At 45.1% G+C, this 19,352-nt stretch overlaps 2 protein-coding genes across 3 annotated transcripts in view; one reads left to right on the top strand and one right to left on the bottom strand.

The window, feature by feature from the left end:
• The window catches only part of KCND3 (potassium voltage-gated channel subfamily D member 3), a gene marked incomplete at both ends in the record, with an annotated part of 105,213 nt that overhangs the window by 41,987 nt on the left and 43,874 nt on the right, over positions 1–19,352 (top strand). The gene's annotated exons all lie outside the window — the stretch shown is intronic.
• Positions 18,353–19,352, bottom strand: part of DDX20 (DEAD-box helicase 20) — a gene marked incomplete at its 5' end in the record, with an annotated part of 59,926 nt that continues 58,926 nt past the window's right edge. Inside the window, one exon of the transcript XR_013923200.1 lies at positions 18,353–18,390. The remainder of the gene's footprint in view (positions 18,391–19,352) is intronic.

The following is a 19,352-nucleotide window of genomic DNA, read 5'->3' as shown; positions in this document are numbered from 1 at the left end:
TTGATTTCCCAAAGGGAGCAATGGGAGCCCCATCATTTCTGCTATTCAAAACCCGAATGAGCAAAGTAGTAGGAAATAGAGAGAGCAGAACCACTGTCCCACGGCTCCCGGGAAATGACTGTTTGACCTTAGCAGCCTTCCCCTCTTCCTATGGTTTCTGTCTTGTTTGTAGCCCTGGGTGTTCACAGTCTGAACTGGCTTTGCTGGGTAAATACAGATGGTTCCATACGTGTCAGTAGGTGTGGACCAAAGCTGTGGTCAACTTCTTCCTGTCTCATGACTTAGGTGGTCATCACATACAAGCAGCATCAAGCTGGGTGAGGCCCTTCAGACTCACCAAACAACAGCATCAAATCGTCCCAACCCAGTCTTGAAAGACTCATTTTACATGGACAACACCAACTACCGAAGAGGAAGGCTAGATACGATCCAACAAAGCCTCTGAGCCACCTGTCCCCAGCCTTCTGGCAAACTTTGTCTTTATTACAGCCTAAGAGTTGGAGAAAAGGACAGAAATACAAGCTGAAAGCAATGAACTAAATCACACAAAGGTTAATGACTCTAATGACTTAGCCAAGGTCTCTCATAGTATACTGCAGCAGCAATTTGGGAACACGAGTGTCCCAACCCAGTTCTACAGCCAGAAGATCGTCCTTCCTGCTTTGCTCAGAGAGCACTGATAGATTAAAGGAAGACACATCTTTCCCCCTATACCCCAAAGTTTCTGCAGACCTGACATCTCCTCCAAGTGCCGTGTTCACAGGAGCTGAGGGAGCGCAGCACATTCGTAGAAAATTGAACGTATCTCTTAGGACCAAGGTTAAAATCAACAGCCCAGTTTTCCAGATCCACTGTCCGAGGAGAGGCTGAAGTCACTCTCCATTCACCAAACAGCCCCTCCATTCCTCCACCTTTCCTAAAGTCATGGAGGTGTTTATTCATTCTCTTTCTAGACTCTCTTTGGTTCCCTGTCCTACAAACATCCTTGACAATAAGCTCTGCGGTCAAAGGGAATCTAAAAATGTATGCTCGGTTTACCTTGTTCAGCACATCGACAGCGGCTGGGTTTGCCCATAAAGAACCACACTGCTAAAGGTGAACATGGACAGCTTGAGATATGTGGACACAGAGTGAATGAGTTCTGGGCAAAGCTGAGATACACAGTTTCTCTCACTCCCATTCAACTGCAGCAATTTCACATCCCTGGGAGAAGGGAAAAAAGCTTCGAGCACGAGATTATTACATTTTGTACATTACACCCCGATAGAAGCTAAAAATAGACTCTGACGGTTGCTAAGTGCGTTTCAAATGGCTTTCCTTAGAGGTAAAAATGGGATTTTATTTGAAAAAGCAGAAGGTGGGATTTATAACGTCTTGAGAAAGAGCTGAACAGAAAATCGCCAGTTGTCAGAATGAAAGAAGCAGGGAGTTTGCTATTCCTCTCCTTTGAGAGAGAGAAGGCAAGCGGCGTTCACTGGGAGACTATTATTTTGGGCTTCCTAGTGCACCACGCAAAGAACACACGCGGATTCACGGCATTTCTCATCCCCTTCCTTGACACAAACCCACGACGTTCTTATGGGTCCTTCTGCCCCATGGGGCACATCTGCCCTGCAGAGGGCAAAGAAAATTCCTGGTCTCGCTCCAGGTGGTTTCACTCGGCCAGGGAAGCACAGAGCCCAGTATGAGGCCATTTCCCAGCTTTCCAGGTATACTGGGCAGGGGCTGGAGCACTGGGACAGGAAAACCTGCAGCTTTAGCCCAACAGTTGGACTTAGAGCTCAAGGTAAGTCTGGACCCAGCGCTCCACTGCCAGTAACTTTCAGCACACTGAGGGTGTTCGGAGCTTTCAGACCTCCACACAGACTAATTGCACGGGGTACCATCCAGTGAGATCTGGACAGGCTGGAGAGTTGGGCGGGGAAAAATGTAATGAAATAGAACAAGGGCAAGTGTAGAGTCTTGAATCTGGGCAGGAACAACCCCAGGTTCCAGTGTAAGTTGGGGAATGACCTATTAGAGAGCAGCATAGGGGAAAGGGACCTGGGGGTCCTGGGGACAGCAGGGTGACCATGAGCCAGCACTGGGCCCTTGTGGACAGGAAGCCAATGGGACCTGGGGTGGGTTAGAAGGGGGTGGTCAGTAGGTCAGAGAGGTTCTCCTGCCCCTCTGCTCTGCCCTGGGGAGACCACACCTGGAATCTTGTGTCCAGCTGTGGCCCCTCAGTTCCAGCAGGACAGGGAACTGCTGCAGAGAGTCCAGCGCAGCCACCAAGATGCTGCAGGGAGTGGAGCATCTCCCGTGTGAGGAAAGGCTGAGGGAGCTGGGGCTCTGGAGCTGGACAAGAGGACACTGAGGGGTGACCTCATTCATGTTTACAGATATCTAAAGGGGGAGTGTCAGGAGGATGGAGCCAGGCTCTTCTGGGTGACAACCAGTGACAGGACAAGGGGCAATGGGTTCAAACTGGAACACAGGAGGTTCCACTTAAAGATGAGAAGAAACTTGTTTGGGGTGAGGGTGTCAGAGCCTGGCCCAGGCTGCCCAGGGGGTTGTGGAGTCTCCTTCTGTGCAGACATTCCAACCCGCCTGGACACCTTCCTGTGTAACCTCATCTGGGTGTTCCTGCTCCATGGGGGGATTGCACTGGATGAGCTTTCCAGGGCCCTTCAACCCCTGACATTCTGGGATTCTGTAGTTGTGTTCCGTTGAATGTTTGGTGTGGCAGGTTCTGTGTAGAAGAGCACGTGTTAAATAAAGCCCCGCGTGTTGTTGCGGTTAGGACAGCGTGTTAAGGGTGCAGCCTTTTCGCCTTTCTTCTAAAATACTGGAGTGTAGGGACCTACTGCCACTCTTACTGAGAGCACTTGGGTTATCATTATGTAATTAAGAAAAGGCACTGTTATAATCAAGATTTATAGTTGTAATTGAAAGACATTCCATGTCAGAACAATTTTTGAGACACGCTCCAGGTATTAGAGGAGCCATTTCCTGCTGGAGGACTCGGCAACTTGTTAATACACCCACTTGGCAGAAAACAGTCTTGAGATAATTAGAATTACAGCCATACCAAGAGCAGTAATACATTATGCAAAATGTTTAGATGCCGTTAAAACTCATGCAGCAATGGTCACAAGAAGGCAGGGAGAGCTGGGGCTGGGAAGGACAGCAAGCAGAAACTCAAGCATCCAAGGCACAGTTTGAAGCATCAGACTATCTCCCATAGCTCTTCAGAAATGAGAATCACTACCTGGGGGACATTAAAACGTTAGGAGAAGAGTAAAATAATGTTTCAAAGAAAACAGGTGTTAAATTAATGGGTACTTAGGCATTGATGTGGAAGCACGTATACTGAGATTTAAAAAAATAAGAAAAGCTATTTTTCTATTAAGAGAGACAAACTTTGATACATTTTTTTGCAGGCATTGCCAAACCAAAGATCTGGGCTCTGTGCATCTGGGGACAGTAATTGCATCAAAATAGCTGAGTGTCCTTGCTCTGGACACTCAATGTGGTTTCTCCGTTCCACCTTTCAAATGATGCTGATTTCTGGAGTGCTGATGCTCAGGAGCATCTGTGGTTCATATGATAATAATGCTCCAGTTATGCATTTTATAGGAAGCCAACATGTATGTAAATGCACAGCGGGAAATTCGGGGCGATAGCTGGAAATGGTACCTGCCTGACAGGGGTGCTGGTTGGTTCTTCGTTAGCTGTGTTAATTGTACTGATTGGAGATGGACTTGGAGGGTGCATAAGGGATGCTGACAGGCTTTTTCTGCTCAGGAACTTACCCATCATCTGAGCAGAACAGAATATTTCAGTTCCCAACACGCTCACTGTGCCTTCGCTTGAATCACCCCCCTTTTGGATTCATAATACAATGGCCTAAGATAGGGAAAAATCTATTGCAACAAAATGAATCTGCCTCTGAAGCTTCCATTATCAGATCAGGTTTATAAAAGAAAAGCAGGCAATTAAACCCAACTGAACGTCTCACAAACAAAATCACTGAGGTTAAGAATCTGCATTAATATGACAAAACCCAGGAAATTGCAAACTTCTGGCTGACGATTTATCCCCAACCACCTCTGTACAAAGGCCTCGGAACTTTATTAATGACCCACTTTGTCAGCAACTCCCTTAACTTTAACACAGTTTTCTCCTTTTACTGTAGAATTTGGGACAGTTTTTATCAAGTACTAGATAAGTGTTAATCACGATGAAGGTTATAGAGTGTATAGGGGAGTAATGATGTTTTTCTGATGCGCTGGTTAATAACCCGCTGACAGGTCTTTCTGCTCCCTACCTCAAATGTGCCATGAAAACCCCATCAGAGCAAAGCCCAGGTAGCTTGAGTAATGTCTGCTTTCATTTATTTGTCTATTTTAAATGAAAGCCACTGTTACTTTTCACTCCTGACAGAATTCTGTATTTCCTATGCAAGTCAGCGTATGATAAAATAGCTGAATATCCAGCAGTGTCAAACAGGGTTTCAGCAAAGAGCTTCAGCGCAACGTGAAATATTGGAACAATTATTCCTTGTGATCAGGATGTTAATCTTCCTTTTTCACATCAAAGCCAAGGTTATCAGTATGATCTAGCAGTTGCTCCAAACATTTCAAAACATGCTTTCTAATTATAAAATTCCTATTTTTGAGTCCATACATTCACTGTGATCAAAAAATCATTGACATAATTTAACTCGGAGCCTCCCATTTCCACTCTGTGCAGCTTTTTTGAAGCAAATCTAAATTTGTGGGTGTTTAAAGATAGCCTAAGTAACATAAATCTATGTATATTTGTGGGTATATGAATATCTGAATGCTTACATATCTATAAGCTTCATTTTAAAATGTCATGGAAAACATTCCCAGCTCTAGTAACCTACACTGTAATACACGAGAGACAATGAAAAGTCTCATGCGTGTACCCAAAGCAGCAAGAGAAGTGAAAACGTTTACAACAGACCGATGGCCAAAAACAAGTACAGATGAAGAATATTTTTACTGATAATGCCCTGCGTATGTGGTTTTAAGAGTCTAGATAATTTGATGAATTATTAACATGCTGATGTAAATGCAATCAAACCTCATGACTCAAGAGTATGGGGAAATAAATAATGAAATGTTTAATTTTCCCTCAACTCTTGAGTACCGGTTATGCCGGAGGCGGCGCGGATTGAGAACGTCTCTGCCGTGGCACAAGGTGTGATACGGAAACAAAGAAATCAAACGTGAGCAGCACTGGCTTTCCATATTGCAAACGTTTTCCAAACCTCCGCTGAAGACTTAAGACAGAAAATAATAGTCATGTTATCAGCCTCATCCTTCTACAGGTGTCGCATCACATTGTCCCTTCAGACACGCGATGAGCTCCAACTTACACCAACTCCATATCATTAACTCATCTCAGCCTCCAAAATAATGGCTAAATATTTGGTTTCTGGAGCCTTTTATGACCCGTTTTGCACCACTTCAAATGTTTTGGCACAGAAATAGCATCGAAGAGCTAAATAGAACTTGTTACTCGTAATATCCCTTTAATCTTATCAACAGCATCCAGCAGATCCAGATCTCGGCAGTGCCACGAGATTAATGTCCAGGGCCCAGTTCGCAAGGAAAACGATGCTGGGCGAGCAGCTCCGCATAGCAAAGCGTATTTCTCAAGGTGACGTGACCCCGCAGAAATATCTGTCAGCACATGCTGTGGATATTGAGAGCTGGAGAGTCACCCTGAGCACATAAACACTGTTCGGTCCAGAAAAGGCAAGAAAAACTGCACTTAGGGCATAACCATGACGGTGTTTTTCTCAGAACTGAGAGTATTGCCAGACACCGGTGACTCCGTGGCACATCGGGAGGCCAAGAAGGACTCAGCAATGGTCCACAACCCAACGAGCTTTGTTTCCCATCCTGTGTTTCGGTCTGACAGAGCACAGTGTCTGTCCTCATCGTCCAGAAAACCCAAGAGAGGGTCTCACATCTCTTAGCACATCCCTGCAAAAGGTGGCAAGATGCAGATTGCCATTTCTTTCGCCATCACGTTGGCAATCTGCAGCGCTTGCCAGGCAAGGGAGAAAGCGAGCTGGAAGCAGATGAGGTTTCAGCAGCCCCTGCAGCCCCAAAGTTGGCTGGTGACCCCCAGATCAGGCAACTCGCTCTTTGCTGGGCTGGTGCAGACGGAACAGAGACTGAGCTCCCAGCCCTTGTGAAGGACAACGCTGCGGTTTTATAAATTCCCCTCCAACCAGCAGCTTTCTCAGCCATATGACGCTGGTAACAGCCAGCATTTTCTCACCTCAGACAGGGACTACGAGACTAATGTGACTTAATGTCTGAAAAGAGCTTTGAGGCAGCTGGATGGGAGCGCTGGCATTATGATTAATTCCATAGACTCATGTGGATTATAATAAGCATGAAACCGAAGCTTTGCATAGAGGACACGTGATATCATACTGCTGTTGTCTCTGTGGGTTTTTAGCCTTTCAGCATCAACTCATAACCACCAAGAGAGGGCTACATCTCAGACACTCAACAGCTCTTCATGTCCTCCCAGGGAAGGGAACATAACAAGAGTTATCAGCAAACACTAGAGAAGCCAATAATACAAGTTACTACAAAGCCTGAGCAAGGCAAGGGCCTGAATCACATTAAGAATTCAAAGACAGTGAAGGACAGTGTCCAGTTGTGGCCCAGTCCAGTTCTGGGATTCTGTGAAAACATTACAGCCCCTGCCAGGGTTGACACGGCATCTTCTGGGCAGGAAGGGTGACCAGATCCATCCTGCCCATGGTCACGCAATAATAAATAAACTGAATAAAACCCAATAAACGTGGGTACCGGTCTCACTTTCCCATCACCATCAGGGCTGCCTCTTGCAAGAAGCTCTTGAGGGCACCGTGGCACATCAAAGCGAGATCACAACACACATTGTGTCTCGGTCAGTGCACTCATTGGCAAAAATGATATTAGAATGGGCTGTTTCAGTAAGACAGTACTTCTGTACTCCAGTACTTGTGAAACTGTTCCTTTAGAATAATGTTATACTCAGCTCTCAGCTTTCCTTTGTCACTGAGCAAAATACATTTATTTTCCTCACATATAACACTCTTCATGGAACGATGCGATAAGCGCAGACTTTCACTTAGAAGTCTGGGGTTTTTTTAATTAAAAGGAGAATGTTGTGTGAGATTAGTTTTATATGCAATCTGCAGATCAACTCTCTGGCTGAGAAACAATTTGTCTACAGCCACCCCTGCGATCACAGGTACCGCTGCCTGTGTGCGCCCTTCACGGCAAAATCAAATTGCAACGATCATGAAGATTAGAATATTATGAACACATGCACACATAAAATACAGTGTTTACAACATTCACCAGCAATCCCACACTCCTGCCTGGCTACGGATTCAGTGAGATGCAGCCAGAACACATATTCTCATAGAATCTCTTCCTTCCCGGGAAGGACAGAGATGTGGTTCACCTGGCAAGGGAGGTGCAGCGGAACTTTAAATAACCACTTGCTAGCTTCCCTTGCAAAGAAAACTACAAGTCAGTTAACAGCGAGAAATCCCAGGTTAAGACTGATAAAATAGGACTGTCCTCTGCATTTGTGCAAAAGGAATTAAGGAGTCCTGAAGGTTTTTGGCGCAGGCACCAGGAGGAGAGGGAATTCTCACTCCTGCTTTGCCTGCGAATGGCTGGTTGAAAAGAGCTGCGGTTCAGTTCTAGCATAAAACACATACAATTGGATGAGGGTGAACAGAGTTGCATCCATTTGCAACAGAGGGAATACAGCACAGGAACTGTATATCTAAAGACCCGTATAAAGTCCTCTATGAAGCCAATTTTCCTGCTGGGCTCCAGCAAGGCTGGAGCGAGCAGGACGTCAGGGTTCAAATCAGGTATCGCAGACTGGTAAGACATTTCACCTTCTCTTCGGCCAGTTAATTTAAAACAGGATTAATAATTCCTGCATTATTAGGATTTTATGAAGCTTAATTAATTAAAGGTCATAAAATGCAATGAGACTCACATATGACAGATACCAGACAAATCCGGACGATTAGTATTTAAGTCTCATGCTGTGTTGGAGATGTATAAGCTGCTCTGCAGGATGACAGACAAATGAACCCGAATGTGCTCTCCCCAACCTGCCCTGGGGCTGCAGGGGGTGCTTGGCTGGGGCAGAGAACCCCCAGAAGAATCTAGAGTGGAGAAATAAATAAAACACAAAGGCAGAAGTGGGAATTCTGCAGGGATTCATCCAGTACGATTCGTACACACACGCTAAGTGTGGGGTACGTCCACACGGGTTTGGGCACTAAGATTTCTGCACGTCCAGGCTGAGTGTGCACACATATCATTCAATTCGAACAAGCTCACTGTTCTCCGGGATCTTTAATTACTAAAAATGCAGCAAATCCCCTTAAATATGCCAAACTGGGGTGGGCAGAAGGGGCTGCTCAGGATTGAAGTAGGATAAAGAGAATAAAATGCAAATCTCTCTGCAGTTTGTACTTATGACTAATACCTATCACAACAGATTCATTTGGAAACACGCTTGTGACGTTAAACTTGTCAATCCCCCCCACCTCTCCAAGCCTCTGCTCCACGCCAGCTTCTCCAGGCTGCACAACAGCTGCTCAGAAAATGCTGCATCTTTCCAGCTTTTGGGTCCTGCTGCCAGGAGTCAACGCTTGGGAAGCGGCACCTACAGCCAGAGACCAAAGTTTTCCAGTATATGAGTTGATGGCATCCCGAGAAACAAAAATCGGAGCCATGCAAGGGTTTGTGAATCCCAGAATGTCAGAGGTTGAAGGGCCCTGGAAAGCTCATGCAGTGCAATCCCCCCATGGAGCAGGAACACCCAGATGAGGTTACACAGGAAGGTGTCCAGGCGGGTTGGAATGTCTGCAGAGAAGGAGACTCCACAACCCCCCTGGGCAGCCTGGGCCAGGCTCTGCCACCCTCACCCCAAACAAGTTTCTTCTCACATTTAAGTGGAACCTCCTGTGTTCCAGTTTGAACCCATTGCCCCTTGTCCTGTCACTGGTTGTCACCGAGAAGAGCCTGGCTCCATCCTCCTGACACTCCCCCTTTCCATATTGATCCCCAGGAATGAGTCCCCCCTCAGTGTCCTCTTGTCCAGCTCCAGAGCCCCAGCTCCCTCAGCCTTTCCTCACACGGGAGATGCTCCACTCCCTGCAGCATCTTGGTGGCTGCGCTGGACTCTCTCCAGCAGTTCCCTGTCCTGCTGGAACTGAGGGGCCACAACTGGACACAAGATTCCAGGTGTGGTCTCCCCAGGGCAGAGCAGAGGGGCAGGAGAACCTCTCTGACCTACTGACCACCCCCCTTCTAATAAGCACGCAGCTTCTGTAATCTGAAAACTAGAGAAGAAACTGTCTGAAACTGGTCTGAACTGGTGGGGCAGCTGTTTAACAGGATGACACCCATGGCCATGGCACTGAGCTGAATATCCCCAGAGCACGCAGAAGAACAACCTAAGGGAGAAGGCAGATTATTCACAGAGGGAAAAGCTAAAGATGCAATCCAAAAGCAGAGATATTAGCATATGAGTAGCCCATTTGCAGCTCTTCAAGAATGAGTAAAGCAAGCTAAAAAAAGAAAACGCTATACAAGGAGCTGAAGGACCTCAGCACAGGGATGAACTGCCCTTGCTAACTGCACAGTTGGTTAAGCTTTTAGGAAAACCTGCATCTTCCCCTGGATATCAACCCCTGGGAGGCAGGATACACCCTGGCCAGGGCTGTGCGGGGCACCCAAGTTAAATAAAGCTCTGCTGAGGTGAAATTCCAACTACATAAGAAAAGTTTGTGCCCTGAATGAGCAGCAAGAACACCCTTGTTCCACCTTGGGATCTGGACTGTGAAACTAGTCGGAGCATCCCAGAGAGCAGAGCTGGAGGGCGGCAATCTGTCCTTCCTTCTCCAAGGATCCAGCCCACAATCTCAAGCAGCTACTCAATGATGTGAGAGCTGCAAGCCTATGGGTTTTTCAGTGGGAATTAGAATCCCAAATCCAGTATATAACACTGCCAGGTGATGGATACGTGACAGCACCAGGCCCTGCTCTGCCTCCATCTCCAGAGAGAATTCTGACTCTGCCTGTATCCTATTTAAAGAAGCTGTTGGTTGGGAAAGGCTCCAAACCTCTTAACAGACCACTTCTGTCTCATGAAATTATCAGGAAGGATAAGAGTGCAATTTCTAACTATAAAAAAATCTGGCCTGCGTTTGAATAAAGCCACGCCAAATCCATACATGTCTGCACCACTTTGTGAGGCCAGGTAACGATGGTCATTTAGGCATCCTGCTCCACTAAGAACCCCCAGCAAAAAGCTTATATCCTGTGAATCTATATAAATGCATTAGACAGAGAATGGAAACCACATTGAGATTACATTTCCATCTCTTAACATCTATGTACGTGACAGACGGGATTAGTAAATGAACAGACCACTGAAGAAAGGAGGGAGGATTAGCAATGGAAAATAAAACGGGTTGATTATCAGTGGCAGCTCTTTGGAAAAGATACTTAGGACAAATGGCACAAAGAGCTTCAATTTATTTACTTCAGCAAATGAGAGGTGCAGAATATGAAAATGAAAGGAGAATCTTCCTTTAATCTATGGGAAAGCGGGACTGGGTCCAGCCCGCCCAGGACAGGGAGCCGCCAACCAGGAGAACGTTCTCTGGGAACAGGCTCTGACAGCTCCAATCACCCCACGGCATGGGAAGCTTAGAACCCAATTTCAGCTCCAGCTCTTATTGCAGAAGTTTTAATCTCCATTCTTCCGCAAACAATGTGGGGGAACGATGGATAGATAAATAAACGAACAAATGAATAAAAATCAGGCTCGCACACGGATCCAAAGGAACTATTGGGATGAGCATCACTCATTGGTGTGAGTTTGTGAGAATGAACACGACAGGCAGAGGTTATCCTGAATAACCTGAAGAAGAGCATTGTCCTTCATTTCTGCCCAGACAAAGAAGTTCTGACCTATGAAGTCAAAATTTGTGATGTTATGTATGAGATAAATAAGCAGGAGGTGTTCAATTCTACTAGACTCAGGCAACACCCACTCTACAGAAGTCCACCTAAACATCTGGCTGGGCTCCAATACTGACCCACAACAAATGTTTATAGTTGGGGGTTTTTTTAATAAATGCACATTTTTAAGTTTGTGAATCCTCAACTCCTGCAGCAAAAGGGTCCAGAGTATTTTAACATGCCATATAACAAAATACTTTCTTGGTCTGATAGCACCTACATCAGTAGGTGGCTTCAGTAAACTGTAGCTGAGGGGACTCTCTAGACAGCCACAAGGAAGGTGCTTCCAGGCTATAAAATTAGTACCTTTCATTGTACTAAATCATTCCACTAGCAGCACAAGGAAATTAAAGATTACTTTATGCAATCGGCTCTTAGTCCATTTACAACTTTCCTCATTAATATTAAGATATACACTCACTTTTGACCAGACCATAAAAGAAACACATGAATTAAAGATATTTGAAAGTTATTTCAGATTTGTGCCCTCTGAACAGCCCCCTCGGAAGGTGAACCATTAGGTCTTGGCCTCCCATTTGGATCCGACTTTAAAACACATTTGTGGCTCGTTAGCAGATTAACAGATGAGACAGAGGGGAGTTAAACATAGCCAAGGTGTGAGAAGTAATTATAGGCTGCTGCATCAGGCTGGGAATCAGAAAAGCCAGTGTTAAGTGGCTGCTCTAAGAGGTGATATCTATCTTTAGTGGAAGAAGAACAGGGCAGAGCTGAACCTGTTTGTACCTTAAGTAGTTGACCTGAATCTCATCCAATCTCCTGACTGAATTCAGACAAATTTCACTCTTCTCAAAGTCTCAGTTTTTGGAGAGTCAGGTTCTGCAGCTGGTTCTGCTGTTGGAAACAAGGGCTGCATCGCAGGGGCAAAGCAAGAGTGATTTCAAGGGACATCAACATTTCATTGGGAAATCCATGGCGGAGGTGGCTTTTTCCAAATCAATGAAGAGACATGCGAGGTTGTTTTGCCTGGAAAGTACCAATATTGTCCTAAATTTGTGCAATATGTCTGACTTGAAAAATAACAAAAACCTCCAATTTACAAGCCAAAGAGAAGTGATGTTCCATCCCCCTACTCTCCAAAGTAAGTTATATGAGGCAAAGACCATATTAATCCAATACTTCGAACGTTTAGCATAGTTATCAGCCAGAGAAGAGAGCACTGCCCTTGCTGCCGATTGCAGAGTTTTGCTGGCAATTGTGAAAAGAGCCATTTGTGGGAAACTGGCTCAGCCTACCCTTAAGCTACATTTTAATCAAAACCGTCCTAGTCTTGTTCTTCGCTTCTTCTATTGTATTCACCTGTTGCCTTTTGCCTTGTACTGGGACTGTAAACTCTTTGGGGCAGCGTTTATAGCTTTGTTATAAGTGAAATGCAGGTGACATTGGAGTCAGGGTGATTTGTCACATCAGCAGAGGCAGCTTTTCAGGACAAGTCATTTCGCGCTGTCCATCATACCAGAGCATCCAAGGCTGCTTTCCCAAATAACACTGAATGATGGAGTATTACGTGCCTCGGTAGCTGTTATTATTTGGCTATATTTCACAGAATCCCAGAACGTCAGGGGTTGAAGGGACCTGGAAAGCTCACCCAGCGCAATCCCCCCATGGAGCAGGAACACCCAGATGAGGTTACACAGGAAGGTGTCCAGGCGGGTTGGAATGTCTGCACAGAAGGAGACTCCACAACCCCCCTGGGCAGCCTGGGCCAGGCTCTGCCACCCTCACCCCCAACAAGTTTCTTCTCAAATTCAAGTGGAACCTCTTGTGTTCCAGTTTGAACCCATTGCCCCTTGTCCTATCACTGGTTGTCACTGAGAAGAGCCTGGCTCCATCCTCCTGACACTCACCCTTTAGATATCCGTAAACATGAATGAGGTCACCCCTCAGTCTCCTCTTCTCCAAGCTAAAGAGATCCAGCACTGATTAGGTCAAAACTTGGTTCTTGTGAACCTTATGCAAATTCACATCAAGAATGTGAGACCGTATCATAAAGTAATATTTTACGCAATATTTTTCTGGTGTATGTTAAACCTGTTGCAGGGCAATGGAATATCATGCCCTCCAAGGCTGTATTTCTCTAAGCCACTCCTCTGGTTCCTCAGAGGCAAAGCTCTAACGTGCAAATTGCACAGTAAAGAAGATCAGAAACAGAAGAAAATAAGATCTTTTTTTAACCACGCAAAGCTCACCAGCATTCCAATGACCAGATAAACATTTCTGCAGCGTAAGTGAAGTAGTTTTGCACTAGTAATTTCATCAGTCAGAGGTTATGACTTATGCATTTGTTGAGTTCATGGCTGATTCCTTATGCATGCACAGGAGCTAATTGCATCCAAGAGAGTTCTGTGCCTGTTGGTCTGGAGGTGTATTGCCATATGTTTGGTGTATACTTAATTAACACAGTGCAGCTGCACTGCTTTCCATCCGTATTATAGATTAGATTTCTATTACACATCTAGGCAGGAGTCCCACAATTCATATTTATTAAAATAATTACCCCAAGATTTAGATGGCTGGAGGTACTCAGTCAAGCAGCTCAGCACTACTTTGCACAAGGAATATTATTCAGCTATGAAGCAAAACTGAGCAGCACGAGTACTTGAGCGGTTGACATGCACGCGATCAGAACATCAGGCTCACAGGCAGAGGTTAAAACAGCCTCTGAGCATTTTTTCCAGGTACTGCTTCTACACGAAGATTATTGAAGTGTGTCTTGCTAGTATATTCTCATCCAGCATCAGACTCAGCTCTTTTTTTGAGCTTCCTGCAATCTTTTTCTCTAGGCACTGGAAATTTAATTTTAAAATTCGATTTGTACAGCGCACTCGTTGGTCTTTAGCGTCTGTTTATGAAGCACCTGTGGTTCAAAATTCAAACGCCTGTGCAGATTGTTACAGGTGTAGAAAAGCTTGAGTAAGGGTGCAAATCACACATAGGCACTGTAGTCAAGTACAGGGTGTTTCAAAAAGCAGTTTACATATACCCCTGGTACCTTGTTTCCTGCTCTACAAAACCAGCTTGTGCATAAATACACTGAGGCCACAACAGAACAAAACCAGAACACAAACATATAACTTAAATGTGTCCTAACTGCGATGTTTAGATCCAGGATCTAATTCCAAATACCTTTCAAGAGCTTGGAATACGATGACTCACAGCTGCGGTTCGTGTTTGATAAGATGGGGACATTTAGCATTTTATGTGAAGGTTATTGTCTTGTCCGACTCTGAACTGAGGAAGTAATCTAACTAATTAAAGTCTAAATCTATGCAATTATAGACAGCAATGCATGGCTGAGAAATAATCAAATTTACTTTTCTTCTCCATTCATAGAGCCATCGATATAATTTGTAAGCTGGGTAAGACCTGCACGTAGGAAAGTGAAGATTTGCAATTACCCGGCGGGTACAAAGGGCACAGCCCAGCAGCTGCTCCCACACTACACGTCACTTACACACCGCAGGTCTCAAGACCCTGTTTCTGATCCCAGGGCAGCAGAAGCGAGACTGACAGTCCCTTGGGACAGGCTGATGAACAGATATCAGCTGGTGACTGGCACCCGACAAATACTTCTGGCAAAAGGCACTAAAGTGAAAGACCTTGTGAGTTGTTTCCCAGGGAAGCTGACTGACATGTACTTACTCTTTCAAGTAAGGTGGATTTTTAGGTCTTTAGGGGTCTAAAAGTACTCTGTACCTGCTCATTATGTTTTTTTTACACAGGAAAGGCAAATCATAAAAGGGTCCGTGTGTGAAAAGCTGTATATATAGAGAAAAGGAGCAGTTTCTTGCATGTCCCTGTCCTGCTGGTGGGGTCCAGAGCTTAGCCAAGTATTTCCATGAGGAGTGGAATAAAAGAGCTGGGGATAAGGGGGTCAAGTACCAGGCGTGATTTACGGTATCTGCTGTAAAATGCAGGTTTTCTGCTATTAGCCAGTGTTATTGATTCCCCAACAAAGAACAGGCAGCCGAAAATTACCGTTTCCAGGTTTCTCATGCAGCACACTGGATGCCATAGAGTTCTGGGGATTCGCTAAATCGCACGTGTCGTGGCATTCCTCTGGTTTTTGGTTTAAAGCCAAATCAGCAACTCGGGGGAGCAAACTCCCATACCACTTGAGCGCCAGCTATTCTGGAACAAGACTGAATGGGGCTGTAAATCTAGGAGATGGGGGAATTACTGGGTCACTTTGAATCAGCAGCTTCCACAGCCCTTCTGTTCGGCTTATTAGCATAGAAATGTCTAACTTTCCAGATGAAGAATTTTGGCTGGTTTATGTTTAGATTTGAATTATAATAGACCTGCTATAACTGGAGGGCAGAGATAGAGGCCTAGGAAATACACTTAAATAGCTCGTCGCCTTTTTTTGCTTCGGGGTTTTTGCCTGCTTTAAGGAGACTGTTGTTTGAAAACAACAGCCAGAGCAACAACAGTATTATTAAATATTGAATAGAAATTCCAAGAGAGGCTGCAAGAGAAGGAACATGGCAGATTTTGCTTGAGAAGTTAAATGCAGTTCCATTGATCCATCCAGCAGCCACAGCTCAGGCGCCGCTTTGTGCATCTGAGCTTTACAAAAATCTCCAAATCCTCGGGAGCAGGCTTAGGAGACTTGATCCATGTGTCAAATCCCCAAACTGAAGCAACATACTGATAGGACTCAGCTGCAACGAAGTGATCCTGAACAGCACAGAAGGTGGTTACTGTCACCTCAAAGGGGAAAAACAGACTTTCTAAGAATAACTTTAAAGTCCTCCTCTTGCTCTGCGTGCCCTCCTCTGCTCTCTGCAATGACAGCAGCCATAGCTGGCATCACGTAGCCAAAGGTGCAACGGCTGCTCACTAGAGAAGATAGAATAATTTCGGTTGGAAAAGACCCTCAGGATCATCAGGTCAAACCGTTCCTATGTCCCCATGTCCCTGGGAACCTCATCTCTGGGTCTGTCCAACCCTCCAGGGATGGTGACTCCAGCACTGCCCTGGGCAGCCTGTTCCAATGCCCCACAGCCCTTTGGGGAAGAAATTGTTCCCCACATCCAACCTCAACCTCCCCTGGCGCAACTTGAGGCCGTTTCCTCTGCTCCTGGCGCTTGTTCCTGGGGAGCAGAGCCCGACCCCCCTGGCTCCAAGCTCCTTTCAGGCAGTTCAGAGATCAGAAGGTCTCCCCTCAGCTCCTGTTCTCCAGCTGAACCTCCCAGGTCCCTCAGCCGCTCCATCACACTTGTGCTCCAGCCCCTCACCAGCTCCGTTCCCTTCTCTGAACTATCACAGGTGGTGGAACGGCCACGGAACTGTTGGGATCCCCTGACCCAGCTCCTCCATCAACTCAAGCAACCAGAGCGCTGCCCAGGAGAGCATCACCACAACCAAGCTGTTCCAAGCTCCCTGGCACTGAGTCTCTTGGTCCTTTGAATTAACAATTTGGGTTTTTTTGTTCTCACCAAAGGCCACATACTTCAGCGTATGTCACTGGAGGACCAGAAGGGAGGTGTGCCAAAGCAACTCAAGTAATTTTAAGCGCAAGGCTAAAACCTCCCCTTTGTTGCGAGCCTCTACTCTCAGGTGTCCTACAGGCAAGCAACTAGAATAGATTGGTTTACACTTGCCTTTCCCCCCCTTAACTTCCCATTCTAATTAACATTACAGTCTTGAACCAAAGCAGTGCTTGCGACATTCTGCATTAACAGAAGAGGCAGCATCACATCTCTTAGTAGAAAGCGGCATTTTGCAAATGAATCTAATCCTTTTAAGGCATGAACACACATTTCCTTACTGGCCGATGGTTCATTTTTATACCTGAAATCGCAGGCAACTCAGAATCATGGTAGAAAAATTTCACGCTGCACAAAGCTGCTTATCAGCATCAAAAGAAATGAATTAAGATGGTTGGGAGAGAAAAATAAAGATGTTTCAAAGAATGTTTCTGTTCCAGTACAAGAGCACATAAGGTGGGTTTGCTTTTCAACTTCAGGAGAAACTGTTCCCCCTCTTCTTGTCCCTTTGAAGTACATTCCCCTCTGAAAAGCTGTGTAAGAATAACCAGGCTGTTTGTACATAAAGAACTGACAGAGAAACTTTATAGCACCGTAATCACCAGCTCTCCATCCTACAGTGTCCTCAGCAAAGGAACATTAATACACATTAAAGAGGAGCATAAACGAGGCATCTTTCTAATTAAGAGTGGAACAGCCTGCCAGATGAGGTCAGTCCCCAGATGGGGTTGAAGGGCAGTGTAAGCATGAGAGAATAAATTCAATGTAAAGGTCATCTATATGGATTAAATGATCTGAGCAGTCATTTCCAGAGCCATCTTCTGCAATTAATATTTAATTAAAAATAGAAACACTACAAAGTTTAGTTTTTAGCCAGCAAAATTATTTCATGTCCCATAAAACCTTTAAATATAAGATAATGCATTCTTCCTCCCTATACAAAGTAGGCTTCTGTGGTTGTGAGTAACCTGATAGAGCTGAGCAACCCAAGAAAGGGCATTTCAAGGACAGTCAGCATTTACACCTTAAGCAAATCCCACATGAAATCTGCTTCTAGTGACCAGAGATGGCATTTAACAGCTGCGGGTTTTTTCCTTCTTTTCATTCAATTGAGAACTCAATGCAATTTCTAATCAAACAGTCATCAAAACACATCACGTACTTAAAGACCCAGACCACCCCAGGGTCATCAGCAATACCACGATGTTTCAGGTCACGGAGAAAAGGCACTTGAGGATGTTCCAAGTGCGATTTGCTGCTCTCAGGGAAGCGTTTGCTTTGTGCCAAGACCTGATTCAAACCTGCCCCGAGTGTCCAGACCCTCCTGCCCTCAGCTCCTGTTGTCCGGGGGACCCGTTAAACCGTTCAGAACCAGCAGTTCCCAAAAACTCATCATAGCTTATCAGATCTCTTTGCGTATCTCCCCGGGCCCCTCCTAAAAGTGCCTGCAGCATTTGTTTAGTGTGATTTGAAATGTTCTGTCTCCTCTGACTTTGCTGCCCAAGAACTAGGCCACCAAGCAAGTCACCAGAGGAATATTTGTTCTTCAGCACTCAAGTCCTTTGTAACCTACTTCCAAGTTTTTAACCTACACCATCAGAAAGCAGCTGGAAAAGGAGGTTCAGATTCATCGTATGAACTCTTATATTTGGAAAACGCAATAAAAAGTCGCCTTGCCTCTCCAATGTGCGGGTCCTTTCACAGGTCTGAAGTTTGAGGAATTCAGGTCTGGTTCCCAACTCCATCACCGATGTTGTGTTTGACTTTCAGAAAGGTGCATGCTCTCCAAGCTTCATTCCCTGTGAGTGGAGATAATAGTAACTTGTTTTCCTATGAGCTGGAGATATTTTTCACAGTGCTATGAAAATTAGAAGTAATCTAGTTCAAAGACTTGTTTTTTGCTTCCCTCAAAGTCAACCGTAAAATTCTCTTCACTTCAATAGTGCAGGATCAATGCATTTTTCTTTAAGTGCTTGATAGAGCTTCCTCTCTTTACTCATGGAACTTGGGGTCTTACTCTGTTTATTTTTACTTATTACAGGGACAAAACATGAGATTTGTCATTGTTTTCAAGAGTACCAGAGACACAAGTCAAGATCTCCATGACTTCTTGAAGCTGTTAGCCTTGCTCATTGGTTTTAAATGAGGTGTCACCTTCTCCAGTTGGCCCTTCTGGTCTGTCCACATCTTTGCTCAGGGAAATCTCTCAGGAAAGCTGTTATTAAAGCCCTCTGCCCTTGCTCCGGTAGGAGCAGCCTGGCTAATCCTCCGTGGAAGGAAGCAGAATCCTCAACATTCACAGGAGCGCTCAATCCATCAGGAAACCAGAACGGGCAAGGAAAGGCAATCAGCTTTTCCAAGATGCTAATAAGGCGGCACAATTAATCTCTTCACCTCTTACTCAAGCCCCGCTGCATACATAAATTAGATTAGCAGCCACGCATAGACACGCGCACATATATAAAATACCCTCTGATTTAAATGGCACTTCTAACTTGGAAATGAAAAGCAAGAGGTAAAACTGTTGAAGGAAAAGACAACACATGCAACATCATTCCTAACGTGACCCACAAGGCCCAGGTATAATTTGCATTAGATTACATATGCAGAAAAGAACCCTTTTGAAATCTTCTGAAGTATCAAATATTATTTGTTGCTAATTCTGGTTTTCAAACAACCGCCTAGAATTTCTGTTAAAATATGTCAGAGCTGTTAAATGCCTGTATAAATAATAAATGGGAAGGGCACGTACTAAGACTAA

The sequence above is a fragment of the Nesoenas mayeri genome (genome assembly GCF_963082525.1).
Source record: "Nesoenas mayeri genome assembly, chromosome: 23".
Classification (NCBI taxonomy): Eukaryota; Metazoa; Chordata; class Aves; order Columbiformes; family Columbidae; genus Nesoenas; species Nesoenas mayeri.
This window is presented reverse-complemented; position numbering and strand designations above follow the sequence as displayed.